The 19,837-nt window shown below is 41.2% G+C and overlaps 1 protein-coding gene across 2 annotated transcripts in view; it reads right to left on the reverse strand.

Moving 5' to 3' along the window:
- CDH8 (cadherin 8) overlaps positions 1-19,837 on the reverse strand; it is a 412,814-nt gene that overhangs the window by 358,267 nt on the left and 34,710 nt on the right. Inside the window, exon 1 of one of the 2 annotated variants that reach the window (XM_042918478.1) lies at positions 152-230. The exons of the other annotated variant lie outside the window; for it this stretch is intronic. The gene's annotated coding sequence lies outside the window, so the exon portion shown is untranslated. Of the gene's footprint in view, positions 1-151; positions 231-19,837 lie in introns of those variants that run through there. 2 annotated transcript variants of the gene reach the window in all.

Raw genomic sequence — 19,837 nt, forward strand, 5'->3', positions numbered from 1 at the left:
TGGGCTAGGAACCCGCGTCCACCATCTGCGGGGGAGGGGGGGGGAGGAGACGCGCAAGGTGTCCGAAGGGGGATAGGGATTCTTAAAGGAAACGGTCCTTTCGGGGTCCTCGGGGCTTGGAGGGAAAAGGGGACAGAGGGAGAGCACTTACTCTTGACGAGCTCGGCGCTGGCGAATTTCAAGCTTCCTGGTTCACACACGGCTGCAGGGACTCTGGGTCGGCTCCCGAGGGCGGCGAGCACCGAGAGGTTCCCGCGCGCAGGGCAGGCGCCTCCGGATTCCGTTCATGCCTCTCGGAGCTGCGGGGCTCGCCGTGGAGACGCGGGGCGGGCGCGCCGAGTCCGGGTGTCCGCAGCCCAAAGTGCAGCGAGCGGGCGGGTGCGCGGGACCGTCCGTGCCCAGACCGGCGCCGGCGGAGGGGACTCGGGGAAGCAAGGAGATTCCGAATAAATCCACGAATTCCGGGCTGAGCGCTCCGGCGTGCGAGCCCGCCTGCCTGCCAAATGTAACTGTGAAGTGATGTGGAAAAGTGAGCCGGGTGCCTCCCCTGACGGATCTCATTGGGCAGAGCGCAGAGGCAGGTCTACCACTTGGAAATTCATGTAAGCAGTCCCCCTCCCCGCCCCCTCCCTGCCTTCCCCCTCGGCAGTCGCTCGCTCGCTCGCTCTTCCCCGCTCCAAGTGGGCGCCCAACTTTTCGCTCCTGGCTCCCGAGCACGCCCCGCGCGTCTCCGCAGCCAGAGCCCCGGCTGAAGATGCGCCCTTCCGTGCGGAGCACGCAGCCCGCGGAAGGCCAGCCTCCCGGAGAAGGGGGCCGGCGGGGGATCAAGGCAGGCGGAGGCGGTACCCGCGAGCTTCCTCGGTCGGCTCTCACCTGCGCCCTGGGGCCAGCGTGGTCTTGAAAAGCGTCTCAACGACCCACAGCTGTTCTCCGTGGGCGGAAGAGGACGCGGCAGGGCCGAGGGGTGCGCGTGGGCGGCTTACCTCGCAATTCCGAGAGCCTCTTGCGGACAGAGTGGGGTGCTTGTCAGACCGCTACCTACGACTCAGACGCTACAGCTCGGAGGCAGGCGTGTGTTGCGGTCTTGTGGGTGGAGCACATTCCTAGCACCCCCCTGCCTCTACTCCTTCAGGGAGATGGGATCGGGGCGGGCACCGGGGCAGCCGGCAGGGGCGCGCAGTAAGTAGGCACGAAAAGAACAGCAGAACTTGCGTGGGAAACCCAGGGGGAGATTGCCCTGTCTTGTCAGTGTCCCTTGGCCTCCAGATCTACTCGCAGACACCATTTTTGCAGCTCCTTTACCTCCGCCAAGAGATGCCCTGGCTGTGGCCCGTTCAGCTGCTCTGATGGACGCCATGCAGGTCCTGAGAAACGTGCCCCCCCCCCCCCGCCCTGGGGTAGAGCCAGTACAGATAAATTAAGAGGTCCAGGCTTGTTTTCTTCTCACTTCCAAGGCTAACACAGAAATATTGAGCCACCGTGATCATCTTTTGATACAATCAGTGAAACGTTAGATGCACTAAGCATTACTTTTTTGTTTAACTTCCCTCCACAGGCCACCCTGATTTGGTCCATGCCCTGTGCACCAGAGGGGAGTTCTCAGGAAGGGTTTTACCATCTGGGGGGGGGGGGCGGGGGGCACAGCCGAAACAGAGGGGGGAAAGGGCGCAGACAACCAGACACAAGGTCTGTAGAGCTTGTACTGACTGTCGCAAATTAATGAGACACCGTGAGCAGAATGAGAAAATAGGCACAATATGCTTGTAATGTTTTATGCAGATTTGACATTTGTGTGTGTGTGTGTGTGTGTCCCATTATGAAATGTTTAAAAGAATACAGCCTATAGGTCTAATATCTGTTGCACATTCTAGCTTCTTACGGGCAAAAAACTTAGTGAATTATTTCAGACACGGAGAGGTGAGGAGAACCAGGAGCTATCTTCCCTCCGCCCCCACCCACCCCCAAACACACACACACACACACACACACACACACACACACACACACACACACGACAGTACATAGTAACTGTTCCTTCTTTTCTCAGACTGTGTAAGCTTGCAGGGTATTCAGGAGTTGGCTAATTCTATCTAGGAAAAAGGAACAGAAGTCATACCTCAATCAAATCATAACTCCTGCTAGACCAGGAAGTAAGTCCCAAGTGGACAAAGAAATACATGATATTTGTGTTGTGCTTAATTTTCAGACATTCATTTTCAGTTTGATCACATGGTCTGCTCCTTTCCTGGGGGGTACTTTTCTTAAATCTATGAGAACCACAGAAAAAGTTTTGTGTTACTGAAGGCTGCGAATCATCACAAGTAACAAACTCATCTCAAAAGAAAGCCAGAATGGTAGAATTAGAAAACATCCCCAAATCTCATTTTCTTAAAGGAAAACAACAACAGCAACTCTTTTGACAAAGGGAAGAGAGTCAGGATCCAATGGCTTTGGATCCCATGGTTAGGATGCGTTGTTTTGACTCACCTCTACATGTACTCTCAGAGCAGTTACATGCATTGTCTTCATTGAATTTTGGCAACTAGATTTCAAGGTAGCCCTCTCTCCATGTGCTAATCTCTGCTCAAAGCACTGCAGTAGGAATTTCCTACTAATTTTCTCCTAATTCTTAGGAGAGGTCTGGGTGATTAAGCAGTGTGAAAGAGGATTAGGATAATGTTAAAAAGCCCTATAAGGATATTTCTAAAATAATCAGGGTTGCTGAAAGACAAGGCATTTGCCTCTGTAACAATTCCACCCACACTTAATAGGATGCAGTGTAATGTCACAATGGTGAGAGCCTAACTCCTTAAGAAAGTGTTTTCTTTTCAACATCCTCTCCAGGGTTACACCTTCCAGCTTCCAGTCCACAGGAAGAGGACTGTGCTACATGGGCTTTTCAGAATGGCGACTGAAATTGCCTGTGCGGTGGTGCCTGGCAGGGGAGGAAGGGTGAGGGATTATCTGATAGGGCTGAAGTATAATCAGAAAAGAGCTGGGGGGTGGGGAGATGCCTTCAAAATAACCTTGGCTGACTGAGTTGCAGACTGGGATGAGGCAGGGTGTCTCCAGCCTGGGTTTCTGTGACAGGCAGAGGAGGACTCTACTGCAGTTGAATGACATGGAAAGAAACTCTGTGTTTCTTTTTCACTACAGGTAGATCTTGTGCTGTAATTTGGACTAAAGAGGAAACTAAACCAAGTGACTGGTTAGCTGGATAGTGAAGAACCCTCTGGCTTATAGGAAGCAGAGCCCTGGCAGGAGGTGGGAGAGACAGGGACACTCCACTTTGTCCCACTGGAGCAGGAAATGGCAGAATGGAACATAGCTACTATTTGCTGCATCAAAATGTAAACTTTTCTTCTTCTCATTCTCCGGTACACAATTAAAAACTAAAATAATATAAAAACAAACACTAAAAAACATGTGTTTACCACAGTATAATGGTGAGAACTTTCAGGTTTCTTCGCTTGCTTTTAAATTTAGATCAATTAATGAATTTGTGGACTTTCTCCTAAAGGAGGGGTTGAGAAGTGTGGATTCGGTGAATGAAAATATTTCACGATGTAATTCCTGCCCAGGGTATTTTATTTTATTTTATTTTATTTCATTTTTTATTAATTTTTTAAGATTTTATTTTTAAGTAATCACTACACCCAACATGGGGCTCAAATTTACAACCCCAAGATCAAGAGTCTCATACTCCACTGACTGAGCCAGCCAGGTGCCCCCTGCCTGGGATATTTTAAACATAATATTTTAAGTAAAAACTTTAAGACTCTGAAATATGAAGAAGGCCAAAACGTAAGTGTAATACCAATTAACATATAATACTTTCCAGGAATGCAGAGTACTTTTCCCAGATTTCATGTTATGAAATCGTGATGCAGAAATCTCAAAACTACCATGTCCTTTTTTTGAGGGGGTGGGGGTTGTAATAAGTAATATATAACAACTGTAGCATTAGGCAGAAGAGACTTTGAAATTTGATTGAATTTCCAATATTGGACCATATATCATGAGAAGGCAAAAAATTAGGAAGGCATTTTAAGAAGTTTGCAAATGTTAGGTACATTTAGGAAAGATTTCTTTAAGAGTTTGTTTTAAATCAGCCTCTTTATTACAGTCATGAAAAGATGTAATGGGTGCTCAAATGAAGTGAATGTGAGCAATTAGTGTGGTTCTCACACCGATCTCTGGTCCAGATCCTGCCTCCCCATCCCAGGAGGCTTGTTAGAAATGCAAATTCTCAGACCTTGAATCTGGGTGGGGCTTAGCAACCTGGGTTTTAGCAAATGCTCCAAGGGACTGTGTTGCTTGCTATATTTTGAGAACCACTGCCTTAGGCTATTCTTTTCTCAGGTGATATATATAAAGATGAGAAGAATAAAAATAAAGCAGTGCATTGTATGAATACTTATTGTTTTTGTCCTGGGATGTTCTAGGGCAGACTATTATCTTAACAAATAAGGTAAAATAAAAAGAAAAGTGTATGCACACTAAATAATGGAATTACTTCACCAATGTTTATTACAGGTTTTGAAAAACTAGACTGATTTCTTTAGAAGTGGTGATGGGTTCTTGGCGTAAAATCATCATTGAGCTTGTTATTCAGACTTGTGATGGTTACGTTTCTTGGCTGCTGGTTTTAGCTGTCCCTGAAATTAGGCCTGGATCTCTTAATATTGACTGTAATTACTAATCTTGAGCTTGCCATTATATTTTCAGTAAATGGAGGTGTAAACACTTTCTGAAAACCACATCTGTGCTGAGAGCGTTTTGGAGAAGGTTTTCAAAATGGCATTATCTCCTATCTTCCCAGGTGCTAGAAAAGAGATAAGCTCCAATTCAGCTTCTACACAGAAACTGGGGGTGAGGGGCCAGTTAGATAGATTTAAGGGGACTGGTACAAAGCTATCAAATAAGCCAGCCCGGATTTTGTAGATGATACACTTAGCATTTTTGGTTTGGTTTGATTGTGTTGTGTTTTTATTTTTGTTTTCTGGAACAGAGTGGCCGGCCACTAGATTAAGATGCCAGATCCCTCTTGTTAACGTGGAAGCCACGAAGGGGCGGGGGGTTGGGGGGGGGATTCACATTGTGTTTTTAAAAAAGAAGAAGAAAGAAAAGAAAAGGAAAAGAACCCCCCCCCCCCGCCCACACACACACACACGCATGAGGTAAAATTAGTTTGGTATATCAGATTGTATTTGGTATTAAAATATAATAGTTAAATTTAATCTTAAGACTGGTTTAGATCACTGTCATCTGCAATGTGCACACTAACACTAACGTATCACTACACATGTATGGGGGGTTCAGTAGTAGGGGGTGGGGCAGCACATCAGCATCTCTTATTATGCCTAAAATGGAGCCTGTAGTTCTGATTAGTTGTTATCAAGTTGGGTATTGGAAGAATGTTATATTTACATTCGACAAAGGTTCCAAGAAGTTGAAAGGAAATTGCGTTTCCGAGAATCTGAACACAGTTTCCTTATTAGTCCAAGCTGCATAGTGCTATCGAAGGGTTTTTTGTTTGTTCGTTCATCAGAGCTCGGCTGCCATGTAGAAAACAGAAAGCAGTGCTTTTAGGTTGCCGGCTCCTGTTTGCAAAGGCAACTGGTCCTGTCTGAGAGACGTCAAGACTTTTTTCCTTCTACCTCAAGTGCCCTCTAGCGTGCGATATCTGTGCAGGTTGCTATGTAGAAGGAGGTGGAAAGAAAAAAGAAAAAGAAATATCCTACCAATTGCTTCCCTAATTCCTGAATTGCCCTGCTTTTCCTTTTCTCCTTCCTCCAAGGGGTCATTTCTACCAAAGTGTTTGGCAAAACAAAAAAGGTGCTGTTGCTTTTGCGTGAAAAACAAATCACTCATTTACTAAACTGGGAAACAAATGCTAATCCTTTCTCAGGGGTCTCTTTTGAACATTCATCATAATTTTCCAGAAGTTTCACACACTGTAGTAATCAGGCAAATAAAAGAAGGTAAGTTGCTCCCTAGGAAGAAATTCCGTTTTGTTCCTAACTCACTGCAGCCCAGCTATAAGACATGTGATGCAAATTGATTAACCTCTCTGTGGGTTTTCGGTTTGTGTCTCCATAAAAGTGCATAATACTTCTTTCTTGCCTCAGGGGGGTGGTATGAGGCCTAATTGAGGTTTATAAAACAATTTCAGGTCCTCAGATACAATTTGATATACAGTTGAACCCGCCTTTCATCTCCCATCTACTAACAGGGTTTCAAATTCTCTTTGGTCTCCAGAGGGAAACTGTGATCAGGATCTGTATTTTCATAAACATGTCGTTAAAACAACTCTATTGTAAATAGTGGATTTGCTCAAGAGACTTGGAATGGTAGGAAATGGGAAAGAATATCTGGGGAAGAAAAATGTACTTGCTTTTGCAAACATGCCTGCGTGTGAATAAATACAGCTAACTGGTAAGGCGAAATTCCTTCAAGACGTACATTTGGGTGTATCTCCCTAAATTTGAAAATAAGCTAACAAGAACAGAAGGTAATTTGACTCACCCAAACACCACCCACTAAACAGTCTCTGAGAGAGAAGAAGATACCTGTAAACAAACTTCTCCTTTGGCATCCATTCAGAGGGTAGAATATCTAAACACCTGTTATGTAACTCAGAGATGCATTTTTTAATAATATTATTATGCAGCATTGTGTTTTACCATTCCCCTTAAAACGATGATACTTTAAAAAGTAATTAAAGAGGGAGGCAAGATAACATAACATGCCCATTCATTTCTTTACAGTCAATGTCTGTTTTATTATTAAGGCACTAAGAATGGAAAGGGCATGGTTGGTATCCTTTAAAGTATGGGGAAACTGAGGCTCAGAAAGTTAAATGATTTGCTTAAGGTTACACAATGAGTTAAAGAGCACAATTTCAACCTAGGGTTTTCAACATTAAATACAGTTGAGTACTACCTCTCAGCATTAAAATACTAATAAGTAACTATCATCACCTACTTTTAAATAATGTATTACCTCTTTATGGCAGGGACCCACACATTGCAATACAAGATGAACTAAACATTATGTGTTCCCAAACCAAATCGGAATCTTTAATTGCATGTGGTTTTGTAAATATAGATCCCAGATTCCATGGTTAACCAACTAAATCAGGCTTTCCAAGGAGAATGTGTATTGTTTTTAAGTTTTATTCATTTAAGTAATCTCTATGCTCAACATAGGGCTCAACCTTACCACCCTGAGATCGAGAGCTGCGCGATCTGAGCAAGCCCAAGCCCAGCGCCCCAAGAATGTGTATTTTTTGAAAGCTAATAAGGCGATTATGATTCAGCATAACAAACACCATTCTGAAGACCATTTGGAAAATAATGAAACCAAATGGCCTCCAAGGTGATGCTTACTCCTCAGTACTGGAGTCCACGGTTCAGGCACTCTTCTATTACTATTTAGATTTGGATAGCCCTTCATATATTTCCAAAAACAGCAGCTCTTTTATTTGATCCTTGCAACAATAATCTTATGAGGGGAGAAGATATATTATTTCCTCAGTTTTATAGAGTTAACATGTTATCAGAACCAAAAGGGCCCTTTAGAGACTATCTAGTTCAAGTTATTCATTTTATAGGAAAAGAATGGGATAAGGCTTTTGACTTCTGAGCCTAAGGTTATATAACTCATTCTTGGGGGAGGGAACCCCACAAGATGCTAAGTCCTTGGTCATCAGGTCATAAGTCCTTGGTCATATGTCAGCTTGTCACTTATCTCTGTAAATATGGCCCAAGCAAAAACCATTAAGCTAACACTCAATAATCTTCAAGATATGAAGTTAGAAGACTGGGGAAAAAAATAGTTCAGGCACTTAGACTAAATTAATGTAGTCCAGTAAAGTATTTTCATTTTCTGGTGAGATTACATTTACTCCCTTCACCTAGTATCTGCTCAGTCTAATAATGTGTCTTGTCTTGGTTGAATTATTTTAGTATCCTGGAGTTAAGCTCACTGATGCAGCCCCAGAGGCTCCTTCAAAGCAAAATTTGTGTGATGCAGATTTTTGGAGTAAGGATTGTTGAGGAATCAGAGAAAAACATCAACATAAGAAAAAAAATACATAAATGTGCTCTCATACATTCTGATGTATCCTCACAAAGTAACAACTCATTTCAAATGCAGGTGTACAAGACTGTTGCATTCTCCCAAAGCAGAGACAACAAATGCACATGACTTGCCAAAATGAAGGAGCCTATTAAATTTTTAGTCATTCTTTTTTTTTTTTTTTTTTTAAATATAATGATATTCTGTCTTCCCCCAAACTATCTCATTGTGCCTGAGCACAGAACACCTTTATTTTTCACTGGGTTGTTTTCTCCTCCAAAATTACATAATGCATATAATCACTTTTCTGGAAGAGAAAGTAATAATAAATGGTATTAGGAGTTGTGGTAAGTGTTCTTACATTGAGCGTTTAAAATCTTGCTGGTCACTCTAGGGATTGATGGACATATGTTGTGTCATTTACTCTCTACAATAACCTCCTAGTTTTTCAGATGATGAAAATGTGAAGGGAAATGTATTTTACTTCTCTAAATCCCAAGTGGCCTTGCTCATCTTTCCACTATCCTTTTATAGCACAATCTATTTGTCCTGTATGCACCAGCTAAACTAATTCTTTTTCCTTTGAAAATGCTAACTCCCTTACTCCGGAGTTTGGAGGCATGAGGCCTGCAAGAAAGAGCCAGACATTTGGAGTCCTACGTCTCATTTCAAAGGCTGGCTGAACACACTACTGGTTCTGTAAATTAGACCAGCTAACTGGTTAACTAGTTAGATAACCACTCTGAGGCTCTTGGGCCTCTGTGCATAAGCCTTTTTATGCTTTATGAAATGTTTAACTCATAGCGTCGTTCCATTAAAGGATGCAATGAAAGAAAAAAAAAAAGGTATCTAGTTTTCAGTATATATGTTAGTTTCCTCTCAAGCAAACCTATCAACACCTACCTAAAAAAGATCAGATGGCCAGAAAACAGATCCTTCCAAGATCCCTACAGTGAGGCTACTCCTCTTAATTGTAAAATTCTGTCTTGTGGCTACACAGGGCATTCAGTCAGACCTCAATCAGCCCTTTAATTAGTACCATCCGCTGTTCTCCAACACATTCTCAGCTCCAGACAAACCAGCCTTTCATCTTCAAATCATTTTTTAAACAGTTTATACCTTGTTCATTTAATTGCATTCCTTCTTGAAGATTAAAATTTGGGTTTTTTTTTGTTGTTGTTGTTTTTTCTTATTTCACTTGGCCTTCCAAACCCCCTCCTACTTTTGTTAAGAAGAGTTGAAAGGCTGCTGATGTTTGAAAGAGGCCCACTTCAATCTCATGATCTGGTAAAGAAATATGGATGGATATTTTGCATTTGATGACCTAAAGGAGAAATAATGGGATCTTGAGGCAAGAAAGGGCCCATGTTGTAATGGAAGGAGGGCTCTCCTAAATCTCTAGTGAAACAAGGTCAGTTTCTAAGCAGGGGGGTGTTGAAATTTACAGACAGGTAAAATGACAGCCCACTAGGCTTCATACCAGTGTTCAGAACATTTTTTGGTTGAGTCCTTGGCCACATGAGGACTTCAGAGGAGAAGCACCCTGCAAACAGTGGGCCACGCCCATACCCATTTCTTCATGGCTGAACTCTGCTGGGGATTCTTCCTCAATCCAATTATCTGGAAGCCATGTACCTTAGAGACTAGAGCCTGAAGATCCTGATACATGGGAAGGTCTCAGGTAAGAGATCTGGACTCAAAAATGTCCGGGTCAGCCTAAGACAGTGTAGTTCCTTGGGGAACTTGCCTAGAACCTGAATTTGCATAGCGAGAGCACTGTTCCTACATACATTGTATGTCTATTTGGAGATGCGTTCTTGTGGTGCTGCCACTAATTACAAGAGAGTTCAAGCTCCCCAGAGACACTCCTTGGATTTGCCACTAGGCTGGGCACCATACTCTGGGGATGCGGTTGGGATCAGCCTGTTGGACAGACCCTAAGCGTAGAGAGATGGCTTTCTTCCTCTCTTAGGATACTTTTCAATAAGTACTGGCCATCTTTTCTTTCTAGATGGCTCACAGATAGGAATTCTAGTCTTAAGTCTTCACTCATGTGCCCATTTATATACCTTTGTTCTTCCTGGCCCACACTCTCCTATCAGTTTATGTTCATTTGTCTGGCCCCCTCACCAGATTAATTCTGAGCTCCTTCAAAGCAGAGACTCCACTATCCGTATCCGTGTATCCAAACCTAGCTCAAAGCCTGACACATAGTCAGTGTTCAGGTACTGTGTTATTTGAGATAACGAATAAAGGAATATGACTGCAAAGATAACTATGGTATTATTGTCAACAGTTAGCTAGAAATAGACCCAGATTTGGAGTTAGAAAAATCAGATGGCTCAGCAGATTGGTGTGTGGGACTCAACAAGGATAACAGATTTCACTGGAAAAGAGAGAGGGAGAAAAAGGGATGGCAAAACAAAGTGAAAAGAAACAAAACCAGGAAACTCAATCTTTTAGAGCAGAAATAGAACAGTGAAGATAGCAGACTAAGGCTGAATAACTGGGGGAAAAATTAATTCTTCCAACTGACAAAATTAAGAGTGAACATCAGGAAATAATTCAGATCCCTACTGGTGATTTGCATAATAGTAGTGGTAATACCAGTAGTAATAATGATTATAATGACATCAAGTATTCCTGAGAATCCACCTGCTCCTTAGTGCCTCATAATTTAGTACCTTGGTGTTTACAAAACAAGTTTCCATTAAGGAAGTTTGGGATGCCTTGGGCAGGTGCACTGTCTCTGTAGCTTCCGGACACACATCTCATCCCATCCCAAAGATAGCACTCTAAAATAGATTCCCAGACTGCTTTCTTCCTACAGAGCTAGGAGTTTCCTTGAAGACCACAGAAAAGTATTTTGTCCATTTATCTTTGAATCCCCAGTAGCACAGAAGAGATGCTCTATAAATTTTTGTGGATTTATCATCTCAAATCTCTCCCCCAGCAAGCTGCAAGATAAAGAGACACTGTCCAGTATCCCCATTTTTCAGATGAGGAAACCAGAAATATGTAGTCAGAGTTGAAGTCAGGGAAACCAATCTGAGATCTTTAAACATATTGGCTTTTCTTATTAGGCCCTGCTATTGTCTAGAAATATTTCCAAGGTCACAATGCTTCTTAATTTCTCCTTTTCTGTTTGGAATTCTGAGAAAGCATGTTCCCTTAGTATTCATATAAAGGACCAAACAAATCTCATGCCAAAATCACCACTTGTGTTTCGCAAGAATCAAGGGCAAGGCTTTGCACTTTTGAGTCAGTCTGGAGTACCTAAAGCACCCTTGCAAATTCTGAAGAGATGGAAAACAGGAAAGATACTTTGCATCTGATGTAAAAATCCATGTGTATTCTGAGGGAAATGGAAACCATGCATTACTGATTAATTTACACTTAAATCAATGAAGTGTTTTGGAAAAGATATTTGATGTTCAAGAAGCCTTTTTAAAAGGACCTAATGGGACTTTAAAGCTGTTTTTGCCTTAAGAAGAGGAACTTATTTTTTTTCTCATGATCTTACACCCAAATGATGTGATTTCAAAGTCTCATTTGCTCTCAAAATCTTTCCACTTTGCCCTACACAGAGGTGGTTAACCTGTATTTTATTACATTACTAGTATTTTTTTTCCCGTTTCTCTATTTATTTTGGCAGTGTAGCTTTCACTAGAACAGGCAGATAACCTTATGGAATCTGTCTGAATATTGGATGCAATTTCCTCAGAACTACAAACACCTCAGACTATTCTAGCAAAAATAAGGGGTGAATTACACAAGTTTAGGATTTCCATATGAAGGAAGGATATGTAAAGGGAGAAGACAGGGACTTGGAATAAATGGAGTCTTCATGCTTGTAGGAGAGAAGGAAAGATAGCATATATTGAGGGCTGATGGAATTAATTGAGCCATCAGTCCATATTGGTACTTACTGTTCAGAAATGCAGATATTACCTCCATTTTTCATTTGCAAAATGTGAGACTCCAGAACGACTTGCACCTTTGGCTGTCCATCCCAGACTTGTTAGGAGACCCCAGCATTTCCGATGCTGCAGGTGGTCCACCCCCGTGGTGATTCTCATGGGACACAGACATGGAAAATAAATAACACTGAATCACATGGTGGGAGAGTTACTTGCTTTCCACTTCTCTTTCAACTGTCTCATTATGTCCAGAGGGAACACTTCAGTTCCCTGCCACTGCTGGCCTCTAACAAGCAAAATGCTGGCCTGAGGCTCAGAGCCCTAAGCAAACTCCGAGTGCCTTGTTAGAATGTAAGAACATTGTTTTGCCTTCATTTATTTTATTTCTAAGTTTACCTTGTATTTATGGCAAGTGAAAATAATTTTCTTATTCTTAAGTGTAGATATAAAGTTTCCTTTCAAAACCAATGTTTACATTCTTAAAGAAGTGAGTTGATTAAAAAACTATATGACACAGATGGTGTACACACATTAGAAAATAATGACACAGAACTACATAAATGACTGAAGCTTGAAGAAAAAAAAACTGTATTAAATCAGCAGTCTTGCAAGTACTATTATCAAGCAAATTGTCCTCTTAAACTTAGAAGTATACACATTTAAAGTACTATTCCTGAGCTTAAAGTTTTTATGCAATATCAAATGTTCCATATTTCTCTACTTTGATTTCCTATAAAATCGACTCTTAAAAATAAAAATGTCAGTTCTGAGAGTTATAAGGAATGGGAACAGTATAACCTATTCCAATGGACACTGCAGAAATGCTTTTAGTCTTTAGGTACAAACAGTATTTTGTATTGTTGTATCTCTCTCTGTCTCCCCCTACTAATATTGTGAAACAATAATCATCATCTTCGGTTAACATCCTCGCCATAGGTTGATAAAAATTCCCCTGTAATTTCTTTTTTCAGAAAAGACTGAAGTAAATAAATCAAATAAATCTTCCCAGTGTGCAGATTTGGAGCAGAGTGTGTGAAAACAAGCGAAAACTTACTTCCATTTTTTGTGCCTATTTTATTTGGTTTATCACCCAATTTCATTTGAGGAGACATTGTAGTCTTCTTCAATGAGAGCTTATTTTTATTTTTTTTTCCTTGCCATTGTAAAGGGAAGTCAACATATTGCTCATAAAGTGTTAAAGTCTTTATGAACTGCTGATGGATATCAAGGAAATGCTCTAAGGATTAAGAGGTGAAATTGTGGCAAAATATCCACTTCCTCTAAATATCACCTTCAATAGCTTTATAGCAAATATTGCTGAAGAAAGAGAATATAAATCACTTACGTCCCCTAGGACTTAATACTGAAGTACCATTTATGTTTTCCTTTAGTTTGAATTACTGACTAGCACTCTACTGTGTGAAGGAGGAAGAAAAAGAAAATAAAACACTTGACAAAGCAAAGTGGAGAGAAAAAAGACAAAAAAGCAGAAATTGAGAAAAATAGAAAAGGAAATACATAGTAAATACTGTCTGGTTCCCCTTTGATCCTTGAGTTTGCCTGGTGTAGCCAGATCCTTGGGGTTTGGGGTACTCCTATAGGATATTCACAATTTTAAACCACACACACACACATCTCTTTTCAAGGTCAGACGCAAAATACACAAATCTAGAAAGCATTCTGGGAATGCACAAATATGGAGTCAGAAAATCTGGGACATATTCTGGGCTCTGTCATTCACTAGGTATAGGACCTTGAAAGAGTAAAACAGCTATTGCTTTTTTTTTTTCATATGTTTGTCTTTTAAAAATGATGTTCTGAGGGGCACCTAGGTGGCTCAGTCAGTTAAGTGTCTTGCTTCAACTCAGGTCATGATCTCATGTTTCCTAAGTTCGAGCCTCATGTCAGGCTCTTCTCTCCCTCTCTCTCTGCCCCTCCTTCATCCATGCTCTGTCTCTCAAAGATAAATAAACCTCAATAATAATAAAACCATTAAAATGATGTTCTTGTAATGATTACTTGATAAATTGTAAGAAGATCCTCCCCATTCTCTTTTCTATGTGCCCTGTGAATTTAGTCATGCTGATTAAGTCAGGCAGGACGAGACTACTAATTGATTATGGTGGTCTTATCAATACCACTTTGACGTCTATATAGACTTTCTCCTTTTTTTTATTCCACAGTCACCCTCCACTAGCCCTCATTTACCTCCCTGAACCTCAGGCTCTTCATCGGTAATGTGAGAGAAATAACTCTTGCTTCCTCTTTCTTATTGGGTTGTAGTAAAAATATAGTAATATGAAAGTTTTTGACAGAATGGTATTACACACACACACACACACACACACACACACACGTTATGATCTTTGATGTTAATGTGTGAGATCAAAAGCAAGAAATGAAGTTGTAGAAATCCCCATTTTACTGAAATTTTAAGTCTGACGTGTTATCTGTGCTTTTCCATAATGACAAATAGAGAGGCCAGAGTCCACACTGTTATGTGTGGGGCCAAAATCTCCCTGATCAGCAGACACCCTTGTGATTCCTGCCATTCCCTTTAAAAATTTCACCATGAACACTGGTCATTAATGGTAAGGCATTACATGAGTGCTTAGCAGAAGCAGTATTTAGTTTAATGAACGCACTAGCAGTCAGTGTCTTAAGATAAAAATATGTTCACATATGAAAATGTCTACATGACTATGTGGTTTCATCAACATGCATTAATTCTCATGTTGTTACCCTGTTTAGTACCAAATGCAGATAACTCAGAGGTGAATGAGACAAGATGTCCTCAAAAGCTCAGCCAAGTGGCACAGACAGATGACACCAACACATGATCTTGGTACAACGACAGCTCTCTAGAGCTACAGCGCAATGGATTGATGGGAACAGTGAAAGGCTTAGGAATCAGCGTATCCTTGGAAATGTCACTTAACCTCTCTGAAGATCCTTGTCACCTTCTAACCTTGGGAGCCACTTAACTCCTCTGATAAGTATTCAGGTGTGACTGGAGAGGAGGATACATGGAGGAGCGTAAGGTGAGAGTTAGAGGGTCACATGCTCCAAAAGTTAAATTCACCAACTCAGAGGGCCTTATCTCAGTTTGACTGAGAAATCTGAGCATTAATCTAGCAAACTTCTCTCATGTTTAAAAAGACCCAGCAGGTATAGATATATCACCTCTATGGTAGCCCTGTAAAATATAGCCCTGGGAATTGAGTGGGTATAGACTGGGTTATGGGCAATGGGAAGCAGGAATACTGGTTAAAAAGTAACCACAATACTAACAAAACAATAGCAAATATAAGATAGCATTGTTCCAAGAGTGTTTAACTCATTCACTGCCCATAAAACTCTATGATATAGGTAATCTTATTTTCCATATTTCACAGAAGGGGGAGGTACAGAGATTAAGTAATTGTGCATGATCACACAGATAGTGTGCCTTCAGCAATCCTACCCTTAACCATTATATTCTACTGCAGTACTCTAGGCAAGAACATTGAAGGGATTGAACCAAGCTAAAGCACTGTAAACATTTTCCTTTTATTTCACTGTACATTTTTTCATGCTTATTTACTTATTTTGAGAGAGAGAGAGAGATAGAGAGCAAGCAGGGGAGGGCAGAGAGAAAGGGAGACAGAATCCCAAGCAGGCTCGGCACCATCAGTGCGAAGCCCAATGGGGGTGGTGAACTCCCCCCCATTTTGGATTTGCTGTCCTTCTGCTTATTAAATTGGTAATTTCTTTCTTTTTTTTTTTTTTCTTAGAGCCATAGGCTCCAGGACAAGCACTCTAAATTCCATGCATTATTATTTTTTTATTATGTTTTAACGCAGCCCACTTTAGTACTCAGCAAGTACCAAGTCCCCATAACTGTTACCAAACGCACCACGATGGGGTCCTGGGGGTCAGAGGCTGCTGTAGGCTCTGTATACAATTCTAAGGGTCCAATTCTACTGTAACACGTGACTACATATTGTCAGGCAGGCAGCAGCGGCCACCATTGTCTTTCCTTTCTCTGAATCATTGCTTGTTTCCTTAGTCTAGAATTTCCTCTTCACTTTCCCTTACGGTTTATACATACGGAAATCTTGCCTGATCTCCAAGATCTAACTAGATGACACCCAACTAGGGTAAGAAGCCTGTGCTATCACTGCCCCTGTGCTGCCCCCCAACAGTCTCTCTACCACGACTCCTGTACTTGGAGCCCACTGCAGTGTTGTACAGATTCCTGATGTCTGTCCTGTCACACCTACTAAAGATCTGGGAAATCGGGGCACATGTTATGTAACCGATATGGACTGCACGTAAGGCAATATGCAGTAGGGAAAATAAATTGTGCGAAAGGACCGTTAACATTTGGGAAATGGTAAATGACTGACAGTGTCTAAATTGGATGGATGGAAGAGATAGAGGCTTAAGTCAAATGAAGTTGGTCCCACTGGATTTTCACACATAATATAGTGAGTACCAAATATATGAGTGTATAATTTTTCTCACAGTGTATAATTTCCTCAGCCTGACATCCACAGCCTTTTATATCCTCCCCAAATTCCCTTTACTAACCAATCTCTTATACCTGCTGTATAAACCTTCCCCTCCACCCACCCTAAACTTAGTGCTTGCGCTCCCTAGATTCTTTGAATTCTTTGAATATGGCAGTTAACACAGGCACCTCTTCAATCCTGTAACCGTAGCAGACATGTCTAATTAATCACAGCGGAGCACGGACTCATTTCTAAGATTTATCTTCAGGGTTGCACTTAAGAGAGTCACCGAGAATCATTCAGAATTGGACAATTAGATTAAGTTCCTTTGCCAAATAAGCTTACATGCTTCCTTCGGTTTGAAATGCCCTGCTTCATCAGGCTCATCTTCAGGAATCTGGCCAGTTCACTTCCTCGACAACGCTTCCTTGATTTCCTCAAACCAAGGTGAATAGTCCCCTCCCCTCTAAGGTGGCACAGGCCTACAGCACTTAGAAAAACCTTGTTGTTTGCTGTCTAGCTCCTGGGCTGTTACAGCTACCTTTTTGTCTAACACCATGTGTCGTCTTAGTCAGCTAGGTCTGCTATAACAAAATACCTTAGACTGAGTGGCTTAAAGAAAAGACATTTATCCAAGTCCAAGATCAAGGTGCTGGCAGATTTAGTCCTTGGTGAGGGCTGTCTTCCTGGCTTGCAAGTGGCTCCCATCCCTCTGCGTGTTCACGTGGCCCTTCCTGATGTCGGCCCTTGAAAGCTGAAGAGAGACAGTGTGAGCAAGTGAGCGCTGTCGGGTCTCTACCTCTTTGTGTAAGGACAGTACTCCTACCATCAGGGCATCACCCTCATGACTTCATCTATGGCCTCCCAAAGACCCCCATCTCCACAGACCATCACACTGGGAGTTTGAGCTTCAACATATGGATTTGGGCAGGACAGAAACATTCAGTCTAAAACACTTGGATACTTCCTGTGGTAGGGGTGGAAATGTTCCTTATATTCCTTAGGCCACTCATCTATGCCTAGCACTTGGTACATTTCAAGGGAGCTGGGATAACTAACTGATGCACGGGAAAGAAAGCAAACCGAGTGTGAGACTGATTGAGTTTAGTATAAACTAACAAAATAGAATGTGATGGGAGGGTGGATTGACAGGGTCATTATGGAAGTTAATTTGCTCTAAGACATCAGCGCCGTTCTTAGCTTTCCTGGATGAACACCTTGTCCTACCGACAGACAGACAGCTTCAGGGTGGATTAAATAATCAGTCAAGTGAGAAGAGCATCTTCCAATATGTTGGCAAAAACACTTCTTTTTCAAGAATGATGATTAAAAGCCACAAGGAAGGCAGTGATAACATAGTTGAAACATTGACTTACTGATCAAAAGAGACACTAATACACACTCCTGAAGGGAAACAGTTAGATTTTAACATGCACCCTAACAAATCCCCTTGCTCCGTTGTTCGTCTTGTGCATTGTCACACAAAATCCCATCTCTGGTCCTTTCCTTTTGGCTTATAGCTCTTCTGCAATCGTTTTCTTTGCCTTTTGTTCTATCGTCTTTGTTTCCTTCTTTCTGTCTTCCTTTTCATCTTTTGTGACAAGACCTTTCTTTTCTTTGACTTCTTTTTTTTTTCTGCTATACTTTTTGTGTTCCCTTTCTCCCTTAATTCACTCCTTTTCTCCTTCTTGTTCAGAGAGATTTTCCTCCTCCAACAGATGATGTGGCCAGCCCAACAACAAGCACTACACAATGTGATGAAGAGGTAACCCACCAAGTCAAGTTACAATGGGACTTAGGTTTTAGTCCCCATTATTTTAGGTAAAATGTCTTTACTTCTCTGAACCTAAATTTCCACATCTGTCTCATAACATGTGTACTGTGTAACTGGCACATAGGAACACTCTTCAATGGTAACAATGACCCCTTTGTCAGTATTGCATATGGAAACCGAGCCACTGACCTTGGCACATCTATACTGGCTCAGTGAAAATTGGACCCTTCATTTATCATTCCTTGGGTTTTTAACTCATTCTATGAATATCAGTCTTTTCTGAGACCTGTTTGGTTCTTTTCATCTGGGACAACTGTCTCTGCAACATGCTAGCATTCATTTATATGTGGCAGGTAGAGAGGGCACCCAGTTGTATGGGCTTCTAATTAAAATGCATGATGCTGCAAATGTAAAAGGGACAGTGAGCCATCAACAAATCTCCTGACAGTAGTTGACAGCCATTGACTGGACATATAGTTGTTTTCATTGAGGACAGAAAAAGAGATCTGTTTTTAAAAGATGCACAACTACCACAGGTTCTTGTGAGTTAACTCTTTCTAACAGAAAATCTGTCTCTGACTAGGCAGATTGAAACTAAAGGAGCTGCCTTCCCTCATACTTTGTTTCTCCCAACTACCCACTTTATGCACCAGTTTTAAATCAATTTTCAGGAAAAAAACAAGGTGAGATTGAGATCCATTTGTAAATACTTTTAAACATGAGATGCTAGTAATGATACCATTTCAGAGCTAGAAGAGCACTTAAAGATAATTTAGGTCACTGGTTTGTTTTACAGATATGCAAGCTGAGATCTGCGGGAGTACACAAGGGATTTGGAAATACTGGTTCTAGATGCGCTTTGGCACAAAAGTTTTGTGTCATATGCTTTCTCCTCAGTAAGGTTGATGGCTGCTTGGAACCATGACAACTCAGAGCCAAAATGAAAATCCAGGGCTCCTGACTTCCAGTTCAGAGATGGTTCATTTAATGTTCGTTTAATTATTTAGTTAAAAAGAAAAGACAAGTGTTTTTGCATCACTTATGTTATGTATTTACTCCAATGTGTTCTATATCAACACTGAGCTCTTCCTGGATACCTGGTACTTGATGTATACTATGTATTTTATCATATATTGCAAAAGCTGTAAGATTGTATGACTCTAGTTGTTACAAAAAGGTAACAGAGGGTAACAGAAGTTAAATAAACACCCCAAGGAAACAGCACATCCTGGAATATGAGTTGTCCTGTTTTTTGTTGACAACCCACATAATTTTCACCAACCTGTTCTTCCACCTAAATCTTACAAGCAGTGTCATTATAATGCCCAACACAAAATTAGTCATCTTATGCCAATTTACCTAATATTAATGACTAGTACCTAATCTTCATGATGATAATAAAAAATTTAAATACATATGATATATCATATGCAAATATATATAATTATTTGATTGACTAAACATATTTTATTGTATACTTTTTTATGAGATTAATCAGATGAATAGTAACCTAGAACTAAAGAGAGAAAGATACAGAAGAGAATCTCTGCCTAAAAAGAAATTGTATA

This window comes from Panthera leo, chromosome E2 (genome assembly GCF_018350215.1).
Source record: "Panthera leo isolate Ple1 chromosome E2, P.leo_Ple1_pat1.1, whole genome shotgun sequence".
Taxonomy (NCBI): Eukaryota; Metazoa; Chordata; class Mammalia; order Carnivora; family Felidae; genus Panthera; species Panthera leo.